At 41.6% G+C, this 23,247-nt stretch overlaps 1 pseudogene; it reads right to left on the reverse strand.

The window, feature by feature from the left end:
* The window catches only part of Gm13578, a 26,559-nt pseudogene extending 5,423 nt beyond the window's left edge, over positions 1-21,136 (reverse strand).
* Between the last annotated feature and the right edge of the window lie 2,111 nt (positions 21,137-23,247).

Raw genomic sequence — 23,247 nt, forward strand, 5'->3', positions numbered from 1 at the left:
AGCTGCTGTTATGCAAAGCCTCTACAAGGTGTGCTAGGAATACACACTCATAGTGCTCAAAATCTCAGACAGAGAATACATGAAAAACAGCAAAGAAGGTTTTCCTCAAAACCTATTTCTTCTTCAAGTGAAAACAGAGAAAGGCTAGCTGAAAACCTGAACGAAGAATGTTCAGGCATTGGTGGTGATCGACAGAAGCTATTGTCAACCTTACTTACTATCTAATCATAGTGCTCAGATTTTTACCAGTGGTATGTATGTAACTACTTACTGAGAACCATTACATGGGAGATACAATCCTACATACTCCATGTGGAACTTCATTATTTCTTCCAGAATATCACTGTAGCCTTCAGCTAGAACCTTTTTCTCCAGGAAACATGGGAGACTGTCAGAACATGGGTTGGAGACATGGTACTATTGCTATATAAGTGATACAGTCCAGAGGCAATGCTAAAAATCCTCAGGGCATATATCAACCCCAGACAAATTGCTATCTATCCAATTGCCATCTTCGCTTAACAGACAAGACAGGTGAGGTTTGAAGCAGAAGTATCCTACCCCATCTCTCACTAGAAACAAGTGACCAAGCTGGGACAAAAACACAGCACTGTACAGTTCCAAAACAGCAACTCTAGTCAATCGGACTTGCTGTTTGGCACCTCTCTGTAATCTCGTTGCCTCCCCCTATATATCATCTCACGATGCAGCATTCCCCAAACTTCTATTCAGAATTCCTCACTTTAGTGTTGGGGCTGACTTCTACCTCATTTAATTTCATGGATAGTTCAGATTCTCATCAGCAAGTGTCTTGCAAATATCTACTGTGGAGAGCCATGCTGTGAGCAATCGCCATTATAAGATGGCACTGGCTTCCACTGCGCCTAACTAGTAAACAAGCCTTATGCGCAAGTGCAAGAGTGAATTCACGCCCAGTCACTGCCCATCTCGGGGCATAGTAATGGGGTGATGTGCGAGCAACTAATCAGGTGCTGTCACGCCACATCAGGTGCTGAAACGTCACGCTGTGGGCTATATAAGCAGCGCCATTTTCTGGGTTGGGGTCTTCCTGAGAAGTAAGCAATAAAAGCTTTGCCGTAGAAGGATCTGGTTGTCTGAGTGAATTCTTGCCGGCGAGATACTAGCTCGGGCGAGAATCTACGATTCTAACCATGAGCATTCCAGAAAGGCTACCTGGTTGTGTCCCCAAGCCTTTTCTCCTAGATAGATTTTGCCTCACTAAGACTTTTTCCCTTATTCTGTTTTTACTTCTCAATAAGCAATAGGGAACTCCCTTTTGGTTTTCCTGCCTCCTCTGTAGAATGGAATTCTGAGTGTCCCAAGTACCTTCTAAGAAACACAAGGACGCTGCACTCGCTGTTCTTATTCTGCAAGTGTCTGTATAACATCAGGCATTATACAGGGGAGCCTCTGTGATAATGAAGGTTCCAAGGGAAGGAACGCACAGGAAACAGTAAGGTTGGAAAAAGACACCTGCCTAGCCAATTGGATCAACTGAATAAATCCTGGTGACCAATGGGATGACAGATGTCACAGCCAGATTGCTGAAAGTTTGGAAAAGCCTTGAACTCATTGCTACAAGAGACAACTTCCTGAATACAACACCAGTGGTTCAGGCTCTAAGATCAGCAACTGATAATAGGACCCCATAAATTTGAAAAGCTTCTGTAAGGCAAAAGACACTGTGAGTAGGACAAAATGACAGCCTACAGACTGGAAAAGGATCTTCAACAAGCCTATATACAATGGAGGGCTAATACCCAAAATGTATAAAGAATTCAAGAAATTAGACACCAACAATCCAAATAACCCAATTAAAAATGGGGTGCATGGCTCAAAAGAGAATTTTCAACAGAGGCATCTCAAATGGCTGAGAAACACCTAAAAAATGTTCAACGTCTTAGCCAGGCGTGGTAGTGCATGCCTTTAATCCCAGCACTTGGCAGAGGCAGGCAGATTTCTGAGTTCGAGGCCAGCCTCGCCTACAAAGTGAGTTCCAGGACAGCCAGGGCTATACAGAGAAACCCTGTCTCAAAACAAACAAACAAAAAACAAACAAACAAACAAACAAAAAACAAAAAACAAACAAACAAAAAAGTTCAACGTCTCAGTCATCAGAAAAATGCAAATCAAAATGACCCTGAAAATCCATCTTATTCCTGTCAGCATGGCTAAGATAAAAAATTCAGGGAATAGCACATTTTGTCAAAGTTGTGGAGCAAGGGGAACACTCCTCCATTGCTGGTGGGAGTGCAAACTTGTAAACCACTTTGGAAATCAATTTGCCAATTTCTCAGAAAACTGTAGAATAGTTCTACCTCAAGACTCAGATATACTGCTCCTGGGTATATACCCAAAACATGATCCACCATACAACAAGGACACATGCTCCACTATGTTCATAGCAGCCTTGTTAATAATAGCCAGGAGCTTTAAACAACCCAGATTCTCCTAGTCAAATAATGGATAGAGAAAATGTGCTCCAATTACACACTAATAATACTCAACTATTAAAATCTAAATCATCATGATATTTGAAGGCAAATGGGTTGAACTAGAAAGTATCATCCCGAGGTGAGGTAAACCAGACCCAAAAAGACATGCATAGTATATACTCACTTATAAGTGGATATTAGCCATAAAGCACAGGATACCCATGCTACCGTCCACAGACACAAAGAAGCTAAACAAGAAGGAAGGCCAAAGCAAGAATGCTTGAATCACACTTATAAGAGAGAATAAACAGTCATAGGAGGAAGAACTGGGAACTGGGAACTGAAGGGAGGGAACTGGATGGGAAAGGCTATGGCAAGGGGAATGAAGAGAGATGTTCAGAAGCAGGGTGTGGGAAAGTTAGAAGAGATGGCCAGAGGGTCAGAAGAATGAATGAAAATCAGCAGCAAAACTTTCAACCCAAAATTTGTCTTATCTACAAGAAATGCAGGGACAAAAGTGGAACAGAGACTGAGGGAATGGCCAACTAATGACTGGCCAACCTTAAGACCCTTCCTATGGGCAAGCACCAATCCCTGATGCTATTAATGATATTCTGTTATGCTTGAAGACAGGGGCCTAGCAAAACTGTCCTCTGAGAGGCTCCACCCAGCAGCTGATTGAAACAGATGCAGATACCCACAGCCAAACATTGAACAAAGCTCTGGGAGTCTTAAGGAAAAGTTAGGTGAAGGATTGAAGGCCTAGGGGATAGGAACTCCCCAGGAAGATGGACAGAGTCAATCAACTTACCTGAACTTTTGGGGAATCTCAGAGAGTGACTCACCAGCCAAAGATCATATCCAGACTGGACTTAGGGCACCCCACATATATATTCATGTGGGTCCCCAACACTAAAACGGGGGCTGTCCCTAAAGCTGTGGCCTGTCTATGGATCCCATTTTCCTAATTGGACTGCCTTGTCTGGCTTCAGTCAAAGAGTATATGCCTATTTCTGTAGAGACTTGATATGCAAGTGTGGGGGAATACTGGAAGGGGGGCGCTCCACCTGTCAGAGAAGAAGGAGAGAGGAGTTAAAGGGAGGAAGTGGGATATAAAGTGAATAAATGTATAATGGAAGAAAAATGAAGTTGGAAAAGGTAAGAACATTCAAGAAGGAACAAATACATTACCTAAGTGAAACCAAATGCAATCATGTGGATTCTGTTTATGGCATTAGTAGGTTTCTGCCTCTTGACAACTGTCTGTATAACCGTGGGTATTGGATCCTTCCACCCTGCTTGTAGCACGACACTGACACACAGTTACGACTCTATACAGACATACACAAAACAGACAAGTGATCATAACTGAGCTCTTGAAACCTCCCTAAGTAATTTCTGTAGATTGCCACAGATCAGAACTACCTACTGGGGAATGCAAGGCCTTCCTCTCTACCAATCCAGTTTCTTCTCGGTGATCAGGAGTGAAAGGGAAATCCTGTGGAATCCAGAAACTTCAAACTTCTCATGAAGAAGGGGAAAATGAGCATTTTCTGGGTTTGCCACACCATGACATCATCCTTACCTACTTCTAGTCCCACCATCACATACCCCTCTTGGCAGGCTGGTCCTAGTGCCTGCTTTAATTCCTCCCAAGGGAAAGAGAGGATTAATCATTGAAAAGATCAGAGTAGTTCATAAATTCAGGCATACTTCCCATTAGACAGGCTCTCAAGGAAAAAAAAAAGATTAGAGCCTATCTCAGGTACCACGAGAAGCAGTTGAGTACCTGAATCCCGAAGGTGAGCAAGTGAGAGAGATACTGTGGAAAGTATCACAAGCTTCCAGACAGATTCTCCATCATCTCCCAAACAATCCAATGTTTTAGGAATAAATTATCGTACTTTTCCAACAGAAATCATCTACTTCTAAGGGATCCTTGTGCCAACTTGATGTAAAATTACCAGTGGTATTTTCTGCTAACCCCACCCAACATCTAACGTAAACATGAGGGGGGGGGAGAGATGCGTTCAAACACACACCTACATACATAGGGGAAAGGAGAGAGGCATACATGCATGCATGCACCCACACCCACACACACGCACAGATACACACCATTTACCCATTTATTTAGCACATTTCTCAGTGTTTAGATAACATGAAAGCAAACTGGCTAAACCAGGCTACGGCTTGTGCAGCTGAAGCATTCTGGAAGCTTCTCTTCCAACACACAGGTCTGCCACATTGCCATAATCATCTAGAACTCACTCATCTTTTCACTTGTCACTTGAAAGCAGGGACTGATGTGCAGGGTGGCTATAGAATGTGAACAGGAGTCTTCACATCCAGGGGAAGACATCTGAGGAACCACTCTGCCCTCCCCAAAAGCTCTATTCGATGGCCATGAGTCCTTGAAGGCTTGAGCACATGTCTTCGGAGGTGCAAGGAGCACAGATTACCCCACTTCACTGCTTTGCCCAAGGTGTACTATAATATTAATTAGTCACCTTCCTGATTATTCAGTCAAAATACACCAGACTGAAATAAATTACATTCTTAGCACATATTTCACACCCCTGGATCAAGTCTTGCAAGGGTTTTCTTTTATTATTTATAAGATCATGTGCTGTCTTCCTGCAGAAAATGAGATGGTCTGCATGAGGAAAAGGTAAAAGAAATGCAGAGAAATGAAACAATCATGTATTCCCTAATGATATTTAAAAATAGAAAACTTGCTACTGTTACATGCAGCATGTTCCATCTTTTGAGATTTAATGGCTCTCTTGTGGTTTAATGGAGAATTACTTTCAGTAATTGATTATTAAAATTTAAAATTGCTAACCATCTTCATTATTAGATGAGCGAACATGTTATCCTTGTAATTAAAAAAGCCCGAGACTCCCTTTCATCCTGTTGACAGAGCGGCCAGACTGTCTCCACACTCAGACTTGATGGTTTCAGGCTTCTTGTTTGACAAAAATAGCCAGCCAGTCATTTGATGATGAAAATGCAGAACATCCACAGAGACTGAGCAGAAAATATAATGAACAAAAAAAATAATAAAAAGCCCTACAAGCTAATTAAAGTTTTCAGTCCTGACTCATTAAATGCTATGCATCACTTATGTGATATTTCAATGTGCTACACTCAGGTAACACAGGGCAGTGATATGTTCTCTTCAGCCTCCCTCAGTGTGGCCTCAGAAGGGAGTCCAGCAGTCCCTCCTCCACGAGCAATAGTGTGTGACCTTTGACCTTTCATCCCAGATGTTTACTATTGCGAATTGGTGGCTTCTAGAAGCAAGAGCTACAAAGAGGACACAGGCAAACTCCATATTTTGTTGTATTGAATGTGCACATGATATCTTGCATTATACAGAGATTCCAAGGCTCAAGCCTTCCACTGAGAAAATGGGGGTACCCCCAGTCCTCAAGGAAGTCCGCATCCGGAGTTACAGAGAACTGACAGCCAGTTTTCCATGCTCTGGGAGTGGGCATCTATCTGCCTGCACGGAAGCCTGCATTTCCTTACAAGTTCTTGTCATTTGAGTGTGTCCGTTCTGTGCTGGCAGCACTCAGTGACTTCCAAACAGAGATTTTATGACTGTCAATCGAAAAGCCTATCCAAAAAGACGCTGTCGCCCCTCAGCAGTTAGACAGATGTCAGCCTCTAGGAAAGAAAAATCAGCAGACTTAAGATGTAGAATCGTGACTGAAACAAGAATTTCTGTTCTTGCAGATAAATGCTGCAAATCAAGGAAAGACATACAGCCTCGGCTATTTAGCTCAGGAAACCATTGCTTTGGGTACCAATATCAATGAATTACTGGTGCTTTTTCTGAGCCAGTGTCACAGGCTGTCCTCTCTGACTCAATCCGGCCAGCGTTGATTATTCCCAAACACAAGTCAATATGCTACCCTTGGCCCCACATTCTGAGACTGCAGAATGGGTGGGTAGTGTGTTGATCCAGCTGTGGAACTGTGCTCATGTGTTTGCCCTTGTGTTTATCTTCCAGATTAGATTATGGACCCCACATGTCTGAGAGCAATTGCTTTGATTTCTTTTGCTATGTCCGCTTAGCCGTAGCCTCACCCCTAACATTGAGCTCACCTGACATCAGGCAGTACCATCACCACATCTTATTTGTTTACAGGATTAAGAATAGACATTTGACAAGAATGGGGGCTCCTCTAATTAAATGTAATCTTAAACTTAGATTCTATATAAATATAATCTTGAGTCAAGGACCTGTTCCGACTGATGGTAATTTTTTAACCATGGAATTATTCCCCCATACTCCAAAGGAAAGAAAATAGCTAATTCTTTCTCCGTGCACATGAGATAAAGAGAAGTGTTACATTAAAGAGTGTCCTGGAGTAATTCTCCCAGCTATTCACAGCTGTTCTTGAGAGTTCCTTCAGATCGCTTTCAACAATTTCACAAAGTCATTAACAAATAAGAAGATGCCTTCCACCTTCCACAGCCTCCCTGCTTTTTGATGATGTGGCCGTTTATCTGAATGTAAAATGCCAACCAGCTTTTAAGGCTAGCCCCTGTTACCCCTCCATAATCACGTGCCTATGCCCAAACATCATGGCACTCCATCTACTGTAATGAATCACACTTCAGGTGCTGCTATTAAATTATATGTGTGCTAATAGCATAATTCCCATTTGATCATTTCCCTACCTTTTGCAGCACCTAGCAGAGTGCTTTTAATGTATAAGAGGTTACGGTATATATTACCTGAATGTTAAATGAACTGGAGAAAATGGCCTCACCCTGGACTTTTATCCGCTTTTCAATTTCCTTTCTTAAATTTAAGTGTGAATGAGAGGAATTAGTCAATACAAGTACACTAGTAGCTAAAAGTTTTAAAAATACTTTCTTTGTCATAGAGGATTGGAAAATTCTCTCTTAGATAAATTCTTCATATTCACATCCTAGCCAATGGCTGATGTGTAGTTTCAGTTTCTCAAGCCACAAGCTAGCTCTCTCTCTCTCTCTCTCTCTCTCTCTCTCTCTCTCTCTCTCTCTCTCTCTCTCTCTCTCTCTCTCTCTCTCCCTCTCTCTGTGTGTGTGTGTGTGTGTGTCCCTCTCTCCCTCTCTCTCCTTACCCAGTTCAAAATACATCCACAGACTAGACCTCATCATGTCCATTATCTTCATCCAAAGCATCACCTGCCATCTACCCTGTTTTAATCATCTCTAAACAGCTGCCCCCATTCATAATTAGACATCTCTAATATCTAAAAGCTCTGCATTGCAACACCAATGCTCAAAGTTATTCCTCTGCGCAAACCCTCCAGACACGCCCCCTCCCCATTCAGTACAGGCACCTGTGGAGTCCTGTAGACTCTGTCTGCATCAGGAGGATTCCCCTCACACACACACACACACACACACACACACACACACACACACACACACACTACCCCACTGCTGTTTCTAACAGTGCTGTACTATGCAAGAAGTACTCAAGGCTTGTGTACCTCCTCATTCCTCAGCCATGATACTGGTTCTCACTCCACTGGCGGTAGAAATTGTTCAACTGTCTCCTTGTCACTACAATCTTCCGAGATATATAATATAAACAAGTAGGTTTTCCCTACAGCTAGTTGATTGATTTAATTTATGAAGGCAGTTTTTAAATGAAGGACTAAATAAAACTGTAAACTATGTGCTAAAACAATACTATGTGAGAGGAAAACCAGGGGTCTATATAATTTGGGTACTAACTATGGGCACATACTTTCAGAATACTATGGCTTCCTCGAAGAAAAATGAAAATACATTATATTTTTGTAGTACAAACAAATCAAGGTTAGCCTTGACTAGCTTACAAATAAATGAGACTCAGACTATGGTTATTTTATTTGGCTTTGACAATTACTGGGGATCACTCCTAATCTACACTTCTAACTGCAGGCCCAGCTACCTCCCCAGTGGTGTCCTCCAGATACTTGCTTTTCTCCTGGTCATGTGTTCATGGATCCTCTCCCCTCAAGGTGGCATCCTCCTGCTTCTCTTTTATTTCCTTTCCTGCCAGTCTCCCCTCCTCCAACCAGGTCACTCCTCACCCACCTACCTCTAACCCCTCCAGTAATTGGCTGCAAGCTAATTTTTTTTAACCAATAGTTTTAAATCAAGGAACAAGGTTTGCATAACAAAAGCTTGTAATTGTGAGAAGTCACTGGTAGGCCGAGACCTTAGCATTACAGTCCACAGCAACAGAACCAACCTCAGCACATTTTATTTTTCTTTCATCTTTTTCATCACCCATTTCTGATGGTACATAAGACAGGCACTTGGAAAGTTGCTAGCAATGGATACAGTTTGCCATTCTAAATTAGATTCTGGAATTGTTTGATTTTTCTATTTTCCTATAAGGAATTGGACTAGGAAAAATGGAAGGAAGATGGGAAGACATGGAAGAAGGAAGAGAGGGGCAGAGGATGGAGCCAGAAAGGAAGGGAGGGAGGAACTTAAAAGAAAAGGAAATGTTTATTTATCTATTTATGCATTTATTTACTCATTTGTGATTGTGCAACTCAGAATGAATGAAAACGTCATTAAACTGAGAATGGTTTCCCTCGGCTCCTGCCTTTATTTCCATCTTGACTTTTTTCTAGCTCATCCTAGGCTTCGTAATACCCTGCCAGCAGTCGGACTGACAGCAGTCCCCTGACACTGAAATCATTCCTAGAAAATATTTCAGTTTCCCCAGTTCCTTACAAAATACCATATTATGGGGTCTAAACTAAATCTATTTGTGTGTGTGTGTGTGTGTGTGTGTGTGTGTGTGTGTGTGTGTGTGTGTATGTTTGAAAGAAATATTCTAGTTGTAGAAAAATTCTCAATGAGAGACTTCATGTACCTTCTGAGATGGAGAATTTGACCAATGTCCATGATTTGTGACCAACAGAGTTAGCAATAAAACCCTCACTCCTTAATAACAGGTCATCTCCCTTCCTCACAGTATTATGCACCTTGCTCATGGATGCCATGTTGGAAGTAATGCTAAAAATCCAACTCATGCCAGCCCCTACTTCCCAGGAAGATATAATCTAAATCTTGAATCCAAGCCATGGCATGAAGACAATCATAGTTATAATTAATATAAAAGACATCCTCCAGCCTCTAAGTTATAAACTTTAGCTTCGTATGTGCCACCTTATTCTATCCTCAGAAGAGTCCTCTTCAAGTTTTGTGATAGGAAACATTGCATAAATATTAATGGTAGCATTTAAATAACCCACCATCTCCCTGGATGGTGCTCAGGATAAAAAAGTCACAGAGGTTTCTTACACATGTGTCTGAGATAGGTTCATACCATCTCTGCTGGAAACCAGAAAGCTGGTGTGGTAACTCACGTTTACCTATGTAAGTATTTATATGCATGTGTGTAATTTTAAATATCTAACTTTTCTTCTTTGTTCTTGTATTTATATTTGGAATCCATGAATGCTCTCTGCTATATTCCGTGTGTCAGCAGAGACGAAAGCCATCTCAGGGCTCTGGAAATGGCAGAGAGTGAATAATTAAGATCAGGCATCAAGACATTGACATGTCATTCACGGGTAACACGGAGGGACGGGATGCCAATAGCACTTTCTGAATATGCCACCAAGGGAGGAATTTCCCAGATCCTTAATAAAATTGGCCCCCATACATAATGGATACTACCAGTCAGTACCTGCTTGCCACTGCACAGCTTGTGTCAAAATTATGGAGAGAAAAAAAGTAGAAAACGATATTGTCCATTTGCTTATGGAGTAGACAACTATCTATTCTGTGAAAATTGAAGAGAGTGAAGCAGGGCCTCTGGCCAAAATCACGTCCCTCAAAACCTGTCACATTGCCTGAAATAATCCCGTTATTGATTCAGTCCTTTGAGTCATTTTCTTGGTCTTAGTCAAGCCTATTAAAATACACACACCTTTAGAAGATCCACATCATCTCTCAGGCCCTTAATAATTGGTCCCCAAAATGGCTTGTGGCCATAGAGAGTAAACAGAGGAATGCTTTAAAGATTATATAAAATAAACAAATATATTTCCATACATAAAATATGTTCGTATGTCCATCATACATATCAGAATGTTGACTGGGCCTTTTCCAGTTATTTCCAAATGAACAGGGACTATATTTGAAAATAACTGACATAAAAATGCCAAATTCCAAAGAGCATCACACCAGGCACAGAAGGCTGGTCCCAAAACTGTGGAAGCATGGCAGCCTTGACAAATGACTAGAGACTGGTTCTAGAAAGGATGCAGAATAGATCCATCATAAAAATCCTAATCTAGTCTACCCTTTTGGGTAGGAGGAAGGCTTAACATTTTTAAACTAACCTGATTCCCTGTTTGAATTCCTACATATCTACCAGTAAGCTTGAAGTGCCAATTATGTAATTACATATGCCTTGGTTTTTTTTTTCTCATTGAAGCAAAATGTATTTGTTTCTGAATAAAATTCCATGTGTATATACTACTTTTTATGTATCCGTTCACCTGTTGATGATTGTTCCATGTCATAACTAGGCAATAGGGTTTGGGGTGATCTAGTATCCTAAAAAGCTCATCAACTGGGAAGACCTAACTCTAGCCAAATCATTACAATGAATATGTTCCTAAAATCTGTTAGGTATAAGGTGTGAATATAAGAGAGGTCAAAACTCTTTAGTGTGAGGTTAAGATAGTAAGGTAGCACATGGTGGCGCACACCGTTAATCTCAGCACGCAGGAGGCAGAGGCAGAGGCAGAGGCAGGCAGATTTCTGAGTTCGAGGCCAGCCTGGTCTACAGAGTGAGTTCCAGGACAGCCAGGGCTACACAGAGAAACCCTGTCTTGAAAAACAAAAAAACAAAACAACAAAACAAAACAAAACAAAACAAAAAAGGATAGTAAGGCAGAAAAGAACATATTAGGAGGGAAAAGTTGTTAGATGGAGACAGCATGGCCTCACAATGCTGAGAGGGGCAGTGACCACAGACACCTCCCACTGCCCTGTCAACTCATTTGCATCATTCACTTTTTCTAATTGAAAATATTCTTTTAGTTCAATATATTTTGATCACACTTTTTCCCCTCCTCCAACCTCTTCCAGCTACCCCCTACCTCCATACCAAACTCCACCCTCTCTCACTTTCTCTCTAAAGAAACAAATGAATGATTAAATAAATAAAAATAAAAACCAAGAAACACACATCAACATGCCTACAAAAACACAAAACAGAGACCTATATACAAGAAAAAAAAACAAAAACAAAAAAACAAAATAATAATAATAATATGCAGAGAGGAGAAAGGGAGAGAGAGAGAGAGAGAGAGAGAGAGAGAGAGAGAGAGAGAGAGAGAGAGAGAGAGAGAGAGGGGCAAAGCTCAAACAAAAACAATAAGAGACAAACGTCTACAAAAATACAGTTCCTTTTTGGGGGTGGGGGCAGAGGATCAAGCAATTCTTTCTAGGCATGATGCTTACCCTGAAGTATATACTCAGTGAGATTCCATTTGAAAAAAAAAAATACTTTTTCCTCTCCCAGCAGGTACCAATTGCAGAGAACTCCTTGTTTGGGAATGGGAACCCATGTCCACCTCCCCTTCTTAGAGCTTATCCCAGAATGGCTGATTCAAGCTCCACAACTGCAAATTAAGGAACTCATGCAAGAACCTACATAGGAGTAAGGGATTAAAGCAGCCATTGGTGCAAACCATCAGAGAGCAGAAATTGTTTCAACTTTTTACATGTGGTTTTACTAGTAAATAGGGGGCTTACCCTAAAATCTCAATGAGAATTTTGTTTGTTTGTTTGTTTGTTTGTTTTGGAGACAAGGTTTCTCTGTGTAGCTCTGGCTGTCCTGGAACTTACTCTGTAGACCAGAGTGAGTCTATCCTCGATCTCAGAGGTCTACCTGTCTCTGCCTCCCAAGTGCTGGAATGCCAAGTGGTGTGCGCCACCACTGCCCAGCAAGAATTTTTTCTTAAGATTAAAGAAGATACTGGATGTTTTAAACCAACTTGCAGTACATTAGAGGAAAGAAAAGGTGTTTAAAATCCAAAATACAATGGAGCTTAGTATATGTTCTTTCTGGCAAAACCACTTTAGTCATACCACAGTGTGATGACTCTCAGAAAACAGTGCCTTCTCCTTTACAGAGAAGATGCACTCTGGCCCCCAAGAGGATAATACTGTGACTAGGGAGAGATTCCACAAACCAGGACAGAGTGGGGAAAAATTCTAGCACTTCCATAAATGTCAATAAACACTGGTCTAGGGACCATAGGATGTCCCAATATATTTTCGTATAAAAGTTGTTACCAGAGGGTCTTAAAATAAAAGTACTGGAGGGAAACCCAAGGGTCTAGTGGGAAAGGATAGACTATTCTGAAGCCTGTACATTACAACAGAGGAGACTCCCATGCCCCTGAGCCAATTGAATAATCTGTTTCATTGACACAATTATTAAATCATTGATTACAGTGCTGAGTGGTCCTGTATCCGTTGCCTTTATTGCAGGTGAGTTGTAGCTATCGCCAGCTGTTTCTGTGGCAAGTTTTTCAGCTGCAGAGGAGCTGGCATTGTGCCCAGATGCAGCCTGGGTGCCCTACAGCTTCAAAGTGTTTTTTTTTCTTTCCCCCAGTGAGTGCTTCTCTCTGTCATTACATGGTTTCTCTGCGCTCTCGTCAGTACAATAGAATTCATAAAACTGGAACTCAGAAACAAAGAGATAACTTACTGGCAAGTAATGAAACACAGAGAGATTGTTCAAGCAGTGTAAACGCAAAAGGGCTTTGAACCAGCTTAAACGATCTACTCCTACCCCATCGCCCCATTGTCAAACATGGCATAAAATAGGCAAGTGCCTGAACCTCTTTAAAAAAATAAAACACTATCTTTGCCTTAATGCTTTGCTCATCTGTTGCCTACAGATCTTCTACTCAGTTCTAACCGCTGGTTTGCATTCGGCCCACTTGTCCAGGTTGTATCTACTAAGGCTGACTCAACCCCAAATTTCTCTAAGGAATATTCCCCCAAATAATGCAGTTTCTACTACTAAACTGTCCTTCCCTTTCCTTTCAGAGTAATTCCATCACTTCTGAGTGATGTGCCAGTCACTCGGCTGTCAGATGCTGGGACAAGTGTGGGAACATTGAAAAGCCACACAGGTCCACAAATGGTGAGAGACACTTGCACAGATGCCAAAGGTCCTCTGGAAAACTTCCTCAATGACTTGCATGGGCAGACTGATGAAGTCTCCTGCCATCTCTGGTGGAAAGGAAGTGGCTCAGGTATGGATTACCAGATTCCCGAAAATTCAAAATCCAGATCAAAAGCTTTTAGGATATGCATTTTAGTTCCCTGAGACTTAAGAGTTTTATTTCTTGATGTTGTTTCATTTGGGGGATGTGTGTTACATGTATGTGGGGCATGTATGTGAATGTGAAGATATGAATGCTTATGGTTAGATGGCAGCGATGTGCATTGAGTGACTTCCTGTATGGCTTGCCACTTTACTGCTTTGATATAGGATCCCTCACTGAAATAGAAGTTTGCTATTTCTAAGTGGCTGGCTGGTCAGCGAGCTCTTAGGATATGCCTGCCTTCACTTGCTAGTGTTGGGGGCAGAGCCACTGGGGGACCCAACAACAGGGTAGACCATCTCCCTCAAAACACCAATTAAAAATCCAAATTAATACTAATCTCTTCAGCTTAAACATCATCCTCTTTGCCTGTCTTGAAATCAAGCTTGCAACTCAATAGTACAGGATTTCAGAATTTCCGAGTACAGCTGTCTTTGTTCCCTTTTCACATAAAGTAGATGGAAAATCTTCAAGATTAAGAAATAGATTGAACAATCACAGAATCATGGAAGCTTCAACATAAAGGAGACCTAGGAGAGCATTGACTTTGTCTATGCTTTCATTTGTAAAGATGAGGAGACTGATGTCAGCAGAGGGGTAGAGCCCAGGCACAAACCAGAGTTTGTTAGCTAAGCACAGACAGGGCTTGCTTTTGTTGTTAGAATAAGGGATTAAATGATTCCAATTCGTGCCATCTCCTTTATTCAGAAAGTTTACCATTCCTCATCTCCTTTTGTCTGTGTAACCATGACAATTGCTGGGAATAATATAGTTATCAGTATAAAAATAGCCTCATTAGAACCAACAAGGAGCTCGCCAATCAGCTTAGACCTATTAAAGGGCTGATAACCACTTTCCAGCCTTCTAGTTTGCAAAGCACACTCTCTCTGGACTCCTCCCTTAGGCTAGTTCTTTCCTTGTCGGAGCTGTCTCTGTCAATCAGTTTGACAGCTGGGATTTACGAGTAGAATCCTGCCTGAGAAAGCTCGGCTCTCAAGCAGGCTCAACTGGATCTTGCCCTGGGATTTGTGACCTGCTGCCGCTTTTGAGAACCCCTGATGTCATGTCTGAGGCAAAAGTGAACATTTCCCTCTGTGTATCCAGCAAAGGAGAGAGAAAAACTGGGCATCATTTGAAAATTGACACACTTATTAGCAAGATTCCTTTGGAGAGCATTGATTAGTGTTTGGTTTCTTTGCTGGTAGCCTGTTTTCCCTACCACTTCCTGATGATAGAGTGTACTGATCTATGTAGCTTTGCACTCAGCGAAGAACAGTTCATAAAGGGACCTTCGTGATGCACTCACATACCTCTCAGAACAAATACAAACCGGGGAAAGTGAAAACTCAGAACTAGGAAAAGGTAGAAAGATCCTATAATGTAGTTGCAATCATTGACTAATTTCATTTGTCTAACCAGTGAAAAGACAATGTCATACTGAATTCTCTGGTTGAGCCACATGAAGAGTTGGGAAGAGATGATGGAGCAGAGCTCAACAGATTGCCTCAAAAATAATGTTTTATTTCAAGTTAGACCTGGTTTTAAAAATAAGCAGATCCAATAACAAAACAGACTGGAGAAAACTCTAGAAATAGATCTGCCCATGAATGAGAAGTAGAACTAGGGGGTCAGATGCAAAGGAAATTCAGAAAAAGCAAACAAAATAGGATTTCATAACATAGCAATTCATAGTGCAATTGAATATCCCTAATCAGAACAGATCACAAATCTATAGGCAAAATGAAAACCTATCAGACACCACCCCCCCCCAAAAAAAACCAACAAAATGGAAGATCATTTGTAATTGAGTTAGGGATCCGTGAAAGATAAAATTGAATTGAAACCTCTCCTAGCTAAGAATTTCTGCTCAAAAGATACCTACCATAGAAAGAATGAAAATACACAGATGGGGTGAAAATATTTACAAATCACCTTTCCGATAAAAGATTTTTTTTAAGCCCAAACATGAGTAAATCTTATATACTCTCTTGTGGTAATACAAACAATTTCAGCAATACTAGCAAAGCAAATTCAGTAATAGTAAGACACAAATTTAAAATTAAAAGGAAGGAGCTAAATATTTGCATAGGCAGACCATCAGACAGGATGTGACAACAGGGAAGAGGGGTGTGGTCAGATTTAGGGAAAGGAAAAGGGAAACAAGATGTCATTTCAGAATATTATTTTTTCCTCTCTCTTTTTTTTGGTTGGTTATTTTATTTATTTACATTTCAAATGTTACCTTCTTCCCAGTTTCCCCTCTAAAAATTCCCTATCCCATCCCCCCACCCCCTGCTTCCATGAGGGAGCTCCCCCACCTGCCCACCCTAGCATTCCACTGGGACATCAGAGTCTCCATAGGACCAGGGGCCTCCCCTCCCATTGATACCAAATAAAGCCATCCTCTGCCACATAAACAGCTGAATCCATGGGTCCCCTCATGTGTACTCTTTGGTTGGTAGTTTAATCCCTGCGAGCTTTGGGAGTCTGGTTGGTTGATAGTGTTGTTCTTCCTATGGGGTTATAAACCCCTTCAGCTCCTTAGTTCCTCCCCTAACTCCTCTATTGGGGTCCCCATGCTCCGTCTGAAATTTGAAATACTTCAAATCTTTATTAGTCAGGATCTGGCAGAACCTCTCACGGCACAGCTATAGCAGGCTCCTGTCAGCAAGTGCTTCTTGGCATCAGCAATAGTGTCTGAGTTTGGTGTCTGCAGATGGGATGGATCCCTAGGTGGGGCAGTCTCTGGATGGCCATCCTTCAGTCTCTGCTCCATGCTTTGTAAAGCTGAAACCAAAGAGCTGGATGCTACTGGTGATGTTGAGAATGCCAACTAAAAGTTTCATGTGCTGAAGGAGGAAATCAAAATCTGAAACAGGTCTTGGGGGAAAAAAATGTCAATTTAAACACCCACTCCCATATTATCCCACTATTCTACTTAGATACTACCCCAACAGAAACAAAAAATATCATTACAAAAGCTTGCATTTGAATGATTATGGTAAAGATATTTTTCCAAAACAGAAAATTACCCAAAAGTCAATCAATTAGACAATTGGCATTTGAATTTAAAAAAAAATATGAGTGATATTTTTTATAAAGTAACTGCTACCCAGCAAGAAACAGAAATAAATTAATAAAATGAAAAACAAAATTCTTTGCTGGGGTCAAAATATTTTTTATTAGGTATTTTCCTCGTTTACATTTCCAATGCTATCCCAAAAGTCCCCCATACCCACCCCACCCCCCCATCCCCTACCCACCCACTCCCTTTTTGGCCCTGGCGTTCCCCTGTACTGGGGCATATAAAGTTTGCAAGTCCAAAGGGCCTCTCTTTCCAATGATGGCTGACTAGGCCATCTTTTGATGCATATGCAGCTAGAGACAAGAGCTCCAGGGTACTGGTTAGTTCATATTGTTGTTCCACCTATAGGGTTGCAGTTCCCTTTAGCTCCTTGGGTAATTTCTCTAGCTCCTCCATTGGGAGCCCTGTGACCCATCCAATAGCTGACTGTGATCATCCACTTCTGTGTTTGCTAGGCCCCGGCATAGTCTCACAAGAGACAGCTATATCTGGGTCCTTTCAGCAAAATCTTGCTAGTGTATGCAATGGTGTCAGCGTTTGGAAGCTGATTATGGGATGGATCCCTGGATATGGCAATCACTAGATGGTCCATCCTTTCGTCACAGCTCCAAATTTTGTCTCTGTAACTCCTTCCATGGGTGTTTTGTTCCCATTTCTAGGAAGGGGCAAAGTGTCCACATTTTGGTCTTTGTTCTTCTTGAGTTTCATGCGTTTAGCAAATTGTATCTTATATCTTGGGTATCCTAAGTTTCTGGGCTAATATCCACTTATCAGTGAGTACATATTGTGCGAGTTCCTTTGTGATTGGGTTACCTCACTCAGGATGATGCCCTCCAGGTCCATCCATTTGGCTAGGAATTTCATAAATTCATTCTTTTTAATAGCTGAGTAGTACTCTATTGTGTAAATGTACCACATTTTCTGTATTCATTCCTCTGTTGAGGGGCATCTGGGTTCTTTCCAGCTTCTGGCTATTATAAATAAGGCTGCTATGAACATAGTGGAGCATGTGTCCTTCGTACCGGTTGGGACATCTTCTGGATATATGCCCAGGAGAGGTACTGCTGGATCTTCCGGTAGTACTATGTCCAATTTTCTGAGGAACCGCCAGACTGATTTCCAGAGTGGTTGTACAAGCTTGCAATCCCACCAACAATGGAGGAGTATTCCTCTTTCTCCACATCCTCGACAGCATCTGCTGTCTCCTGAATTTTTGATCTTAGCCATTCTGACTGGTGTGAAGGTGGGCTCCAGAAAATCGAATAACCCTATTTAAAAATGGGGCTCAGAGCTGAACAAAGAATTCTCACCTGAGGAATACCGAATGGCAGAGAAGCACCTGAAAAAATTTTCAACATCCTTAATCATCAGGGAAATGCAAATCAAAACAACCCTGAGATTCCACCTCAAAATATTTTCCTTAAAACGACATTTCCAATAATCACAAGTGAAACAAAGTAGACTGAGCCAAAAATAAATGAAATTATGCACATACATGGCTTCCTTTCTACCAAATCCTAGAAAATGCAAATTCATTATAGATATAGAAAGAATGGGGGGGGGGAGTGGAAGATGGGAGGTCCCTGGTAGCTAAGGCTCCTTGGAGTCTTACAACAACGTGCCACTTTGTGAGGCTGTAGGTGAAGGAAAAATCACATATGCAGGAAGGTTGTTCACTTCTTTGACTTATTCTCATCTTTTTAGGCACTTCTTACTACTGAGCATTTACTCTGTGACTATCACCCTATCAAGAAAGTTACATGCATTTTCTCATTTAATCTTCCCAAGTGTTCCTGTACCCATTGTACAATGCTATCATAACTAATTTGTGTCTGGTGAAGTCAGATTCCAATGTAGGTCATCCCATAGAACTCTGTGGCCCCAGGTGTGCAGGACTGGCTGGCTTGTTCAGAAGAGAAGAACAACCGACTGAGTGTAAAGACAACTTGAAGTTGCTTGGACTTCATGAATCCTACCACCTGAATGAACTCTGCTGCTCAAAGATAGGGCCTAGAACTCTCAATAAAATGTTTTCTATTCCAGACCTCTGTTAAGAACTCCCCTCTTCAGTGAGCTGACTTAGAAAACGTGCTTCTCCCTGATAACATCATGTAAACATTTGTGAATGTATAAATAAAAATAGGTGGAGTTACTAAATACAGAGGTGTGAAAGAGGGGAGTGGGCCACAAGCCACTGGACGTTGACTTGCTTGAGTAATTGTGTGGTATTTTCATGAGACAGAAGCTTCCATTTAGGGATAAATGAGTGTTTGAGCCCTAACCCTAGATGCCACTTCCATACTAAGGCTGTCCCTCAAGGAAGGTTCACCAAAGCAGGACAGACAGACATTCTAAACATCTACACAAAGCTACCCAGAAGCTAGGAGTGGCCTGGAAGAAATGACTCCCTTTGTTTTCTTTTTTTTTTTTTTGTTCCTCCACTGTTTTCCAAAATTCTGGCCTGTCCCTCTCTCTCACCCTGGATGCTATATATTCATGCCCAACAGTCCTGCTAAATAACAGGGTTTAGACAGTACTATCGGAAACACCAAAACTCACATTTTAAAAGAGAGAGAGAGAGAGAAAAAAAAAGAAAAGACATAAATGATAAATGAAATAAAGATTTTTTTTAAAAAAAGAAATTTTATGGTATTTAATTAATCTACCAGTTTTCCTAAGTTGCTTTCAAGTGAAATGGCTCCTTACCAGTGCCTTTTCAAAAGGTTAGAAGTGAATTCCCTGAGCTACAATCATTAGCATATAGATGTCTCTAAGTGTTAATTTCTGTTTTCACTGAATGAATGTAATTTAAAATGAGGCCCTTTCAAATCAGTTAACTTCGGCCATTTGAGAAAGATAAGAAAAATGGACTCCAGCCTGAACCCCCGCAGCCGAGCCTGCTTCTTTCCGGATAAGTGCGATCTGCCGCAGCCACGCACTACTTTGGGAAATTACAGCTCTGTTCAAAAAGAGAAATTGGGTTTGAGGTGAGCAGGTTAAAAGGACCCCAAACATTTGATTTTGATTTAGCTAATCATGAGAAGGAAATGGAAAATGAATGAAGAAATCAATTTCGAAAAATATGGTCGTTCCATCCGTATGGAAAACCCGGGAGCATTGTTGATGAAATCCAACACCTCCAGTTTAGGCTCCTTCATGCACACTGTTTGGCCCACACCATCACTGGGCACATGTTGGCTGAAATTTGTCATCTAAAGGGAAAGTGGCATCCAGTAGCAATCCCAAATGTGGTTAGGCCTGTATGAGGTGTGTTAAAGGTTAGAGGTCTCTTTCTCAGTTTGCGGTTGTGGGGGAAGCTGGGAAATAAAGACTTCTAAGTGTGATGTCTTTTTCACACACCATGGATCCCCTACAGCCGAAGAGCAAAGAGTAAAACAGAGTTCTATGGAAGTTCCCTCCCGCTGGTTCTCAGGCACTTATCCATCCATGAGAACGGGCTCTCTAGCTTAATCACTTCTCAAAGGCCCTGGTCCTTAAGACCACCAGGGACATATTCAGACTGCGGAATGACATCTTCTCATTAATTTTAGTAATTTAACACAAATCTTAGACCCATGCCACCTTCCTCCCAAAAGCCTCTCCTGTCTTCCTAAAGTTACTCCCACTCTAGTGCCTCTAGCTTTCTCTCCACTTTCCACCCTCTGACGCTGATCTTTCCCGTGTCTGCCCCCTCCTGGACATCATAGCATAGTGAGAGCGGATCCCTCCTCTCTCCTCCACAGCCAACTCCTCTGCCTAGCACAGGTCGCCCAGTTCTTGACCCCTTGGAGGAAATCAGAAATGTTTTCCTGGCTTAATGAATAAACGGAAGGCAAATCCACTATTTCCAAGTGAGGTTTTGGTAATCGCATCTAGATCTGATAAGGACACAGAGCCCACTGCTTGTAGAGAGCAGAATAAATGAGAGACGATGAAATCACAGTCTCCCCAATGTTATTTGAAAAACTCAGGAAGCATCTTTGTCCCCACATCAAAATTACACACACACGTAGCAAAATAGTAGCTAATAGAGGATATAGATTGGTCTACCACTCTCATTTATACTTACCTGTTTACAGGACTACTCTCACGCCTAAATTGCAAGGTTTACTAGGAAAGATGTCACGTCATGCTCAAATCTGGATCCCCCAGAGTCCCTTACATATAACAAAAGCACATTAAATATTCAATTAGTCCTCACCTTCAGCAGAATTCAGACACACTGTCATTTGCGGCCCTTTTCTAAATTGGCTTCACACTCACCATTAACTGAGCCATTAATGGATGACCCTCATAAACACACAAAGCTGCTGGCTTGGGGCTCCAATCCAAGTGACTGATTCTCCTAATAGAACTCCATGAGAGCAGCATCAGTTCATCCGCCCATTCTTCATCTGTCAGAGGCTGCTGAGTACACTGCACATTCTAGGTAGTAAGGTAAGTGCTGGCTACACGGGGGCATCAGGCTAAGGTCCTTCTTACACCCAGGAGCCTAAGATAGAGAAACGTCCATAAGCAGTACCAATCTGATTTCTCCATGGACTGGGTCCAGAGTTTCTTCAGCAATCATGTTTCCTACCACTAAGTTTTTGTGTGGCAACTAGGAGCAATGACAATAGCCTGTGTTGTTTGGGGGAGTCTCCAGGACAGTTGTGACAAATAAATCAAGGAGGGTGTTCATATCTAGGAACCAATGGCTTCTAAGAGAAGCAGTAACCCCTGTGCACATGACTTAGATTAAATGCTTTTATATAAATACATACCTGTATGTATGTTCTCAAATATATAGCAGGTTTCCATATGGATATAACAAACATCCTTACTTAGTGTTAGCTATCCCTTCTCCCACCCATCCCTATCCTCCATCCTTCTCTTTGCATAAACTTCCCTCTTTCACAGTATTCTTTTCCTCTTCATATCACCTATGTTCTACTATAAATCCTCCCTTAAGATCTTCCCTCCACCTTGCCACTGATGGTATCATTATTATATGTCAACTGTAAATTAATTTAAAGCTGTGAGGAGATGACTCAGCCAGTAAAGTATGTTTCACATGATCATGAGTTTGTATCCTTATCCCTCACATAAAAGCAGGCCCAACAGCATGCATCTGTAACACCAGCTTAGGAATACAGCGATAGGAAGATTCATAGAGCTCAATAGCCAGCAAGCCCAGCTGATTCAATGAGTTCTAGGTTCAGCAAGAGAACTCTGTCTCACAAAATAAGCATAGCTGAAATAGATTGGAAAGGAAAGTAGACCCCAGATCTAGGAGAGCCTTGCAGGTCACAGTGGTAACTTCTAGTTGTACTCACAGTATAGTAGACGGTAGTATAGATGTGGGACACCCTCCTTGATTGGTGGTCAGGAGTGTCCTGGAGACTCCCTAAATAATACAGGCTATTGCCATTGCTCCTGATTATCCACCAAAACTTTGTGGCACAGCCTTATTGCTGACGAAACTGTGGACCCAGTCCATGGAGAAATCAAGTTAGTACTGCTTATGGAGTTTTGTCTATTTTAGGCTCTGGAGTATAAGAAGGACCTTAGCCTTTTTTGATACTCGAAGGATGGTGAAGAAACGTTAGAGCAAGTCACACTCTCATCTGCAGAGGGGTTCTGGCTGACATGTAGAGAACATTTGATGATGGAAAATTTTATATGTCCTTCAACAACTCACTAACATTATGCTTTACCTAAGAAAACCTTGCCTTATGAAGAGGACCTTCCCCAACTCTCTCACTAAACTCCAGAGGGGTCCCTCACCATCTGGGTTTTGATGACACCTTCCTTTATGCTCATCATTGCATCTAAGTGCATGGGCACATCGATGCTGGGCATTTTGGATGAATCCGTTCTGCTCTGACACTGGATGCAAGATGAACATCATGGAGTTCTTTGTCCTTTGGAAAAAGAGCTCATTTCTTGTTTTTGTTCCCTTGCTTCACGTTTATTTTTTTTATCTGTTTAGCTAAGTTTTGGATTTTCAGCTGTCAGGTCATATGTTTAAAGGCTGAAACTTCAGACATGCTGTTTCCTACTTCTCTCTGTAGACCTCAGCTGATTCTCGCGATTCTTATTGACAAAAATGATGTGGGGCCGCACTTGTGTGTGCACAGACATAACACACACACACTCGGGACGGTGATGAAGGAAACCAAGAGTTTTATAGTTTTGTTTTCCTTTTTTTGAAGGGTAAGTAGAATGAAAAACCTTGAAGGTCACACAGCAACCCTATGGCTCAGATCGCTCATCTACAATAGCGCCTTCCATCTGCTTGAAGATCTATTTAAAGGACTCAATTCTCCCAATGTCCATCCCTCCTTCAGTTCACAAAACA

This window comes from Mus musculus, chromosome 2 (assembly GCF_000001635.26).
Source record: "Mus musculus strain C57BL/6J chromosome 2, GRCm38.p6 C57BL/6J".
Lineage (NCBI taxonomy): Eukaryota > Metazoa > Chordata > Mammalia > Rodentia > Muridae > Mus > Mus musculus.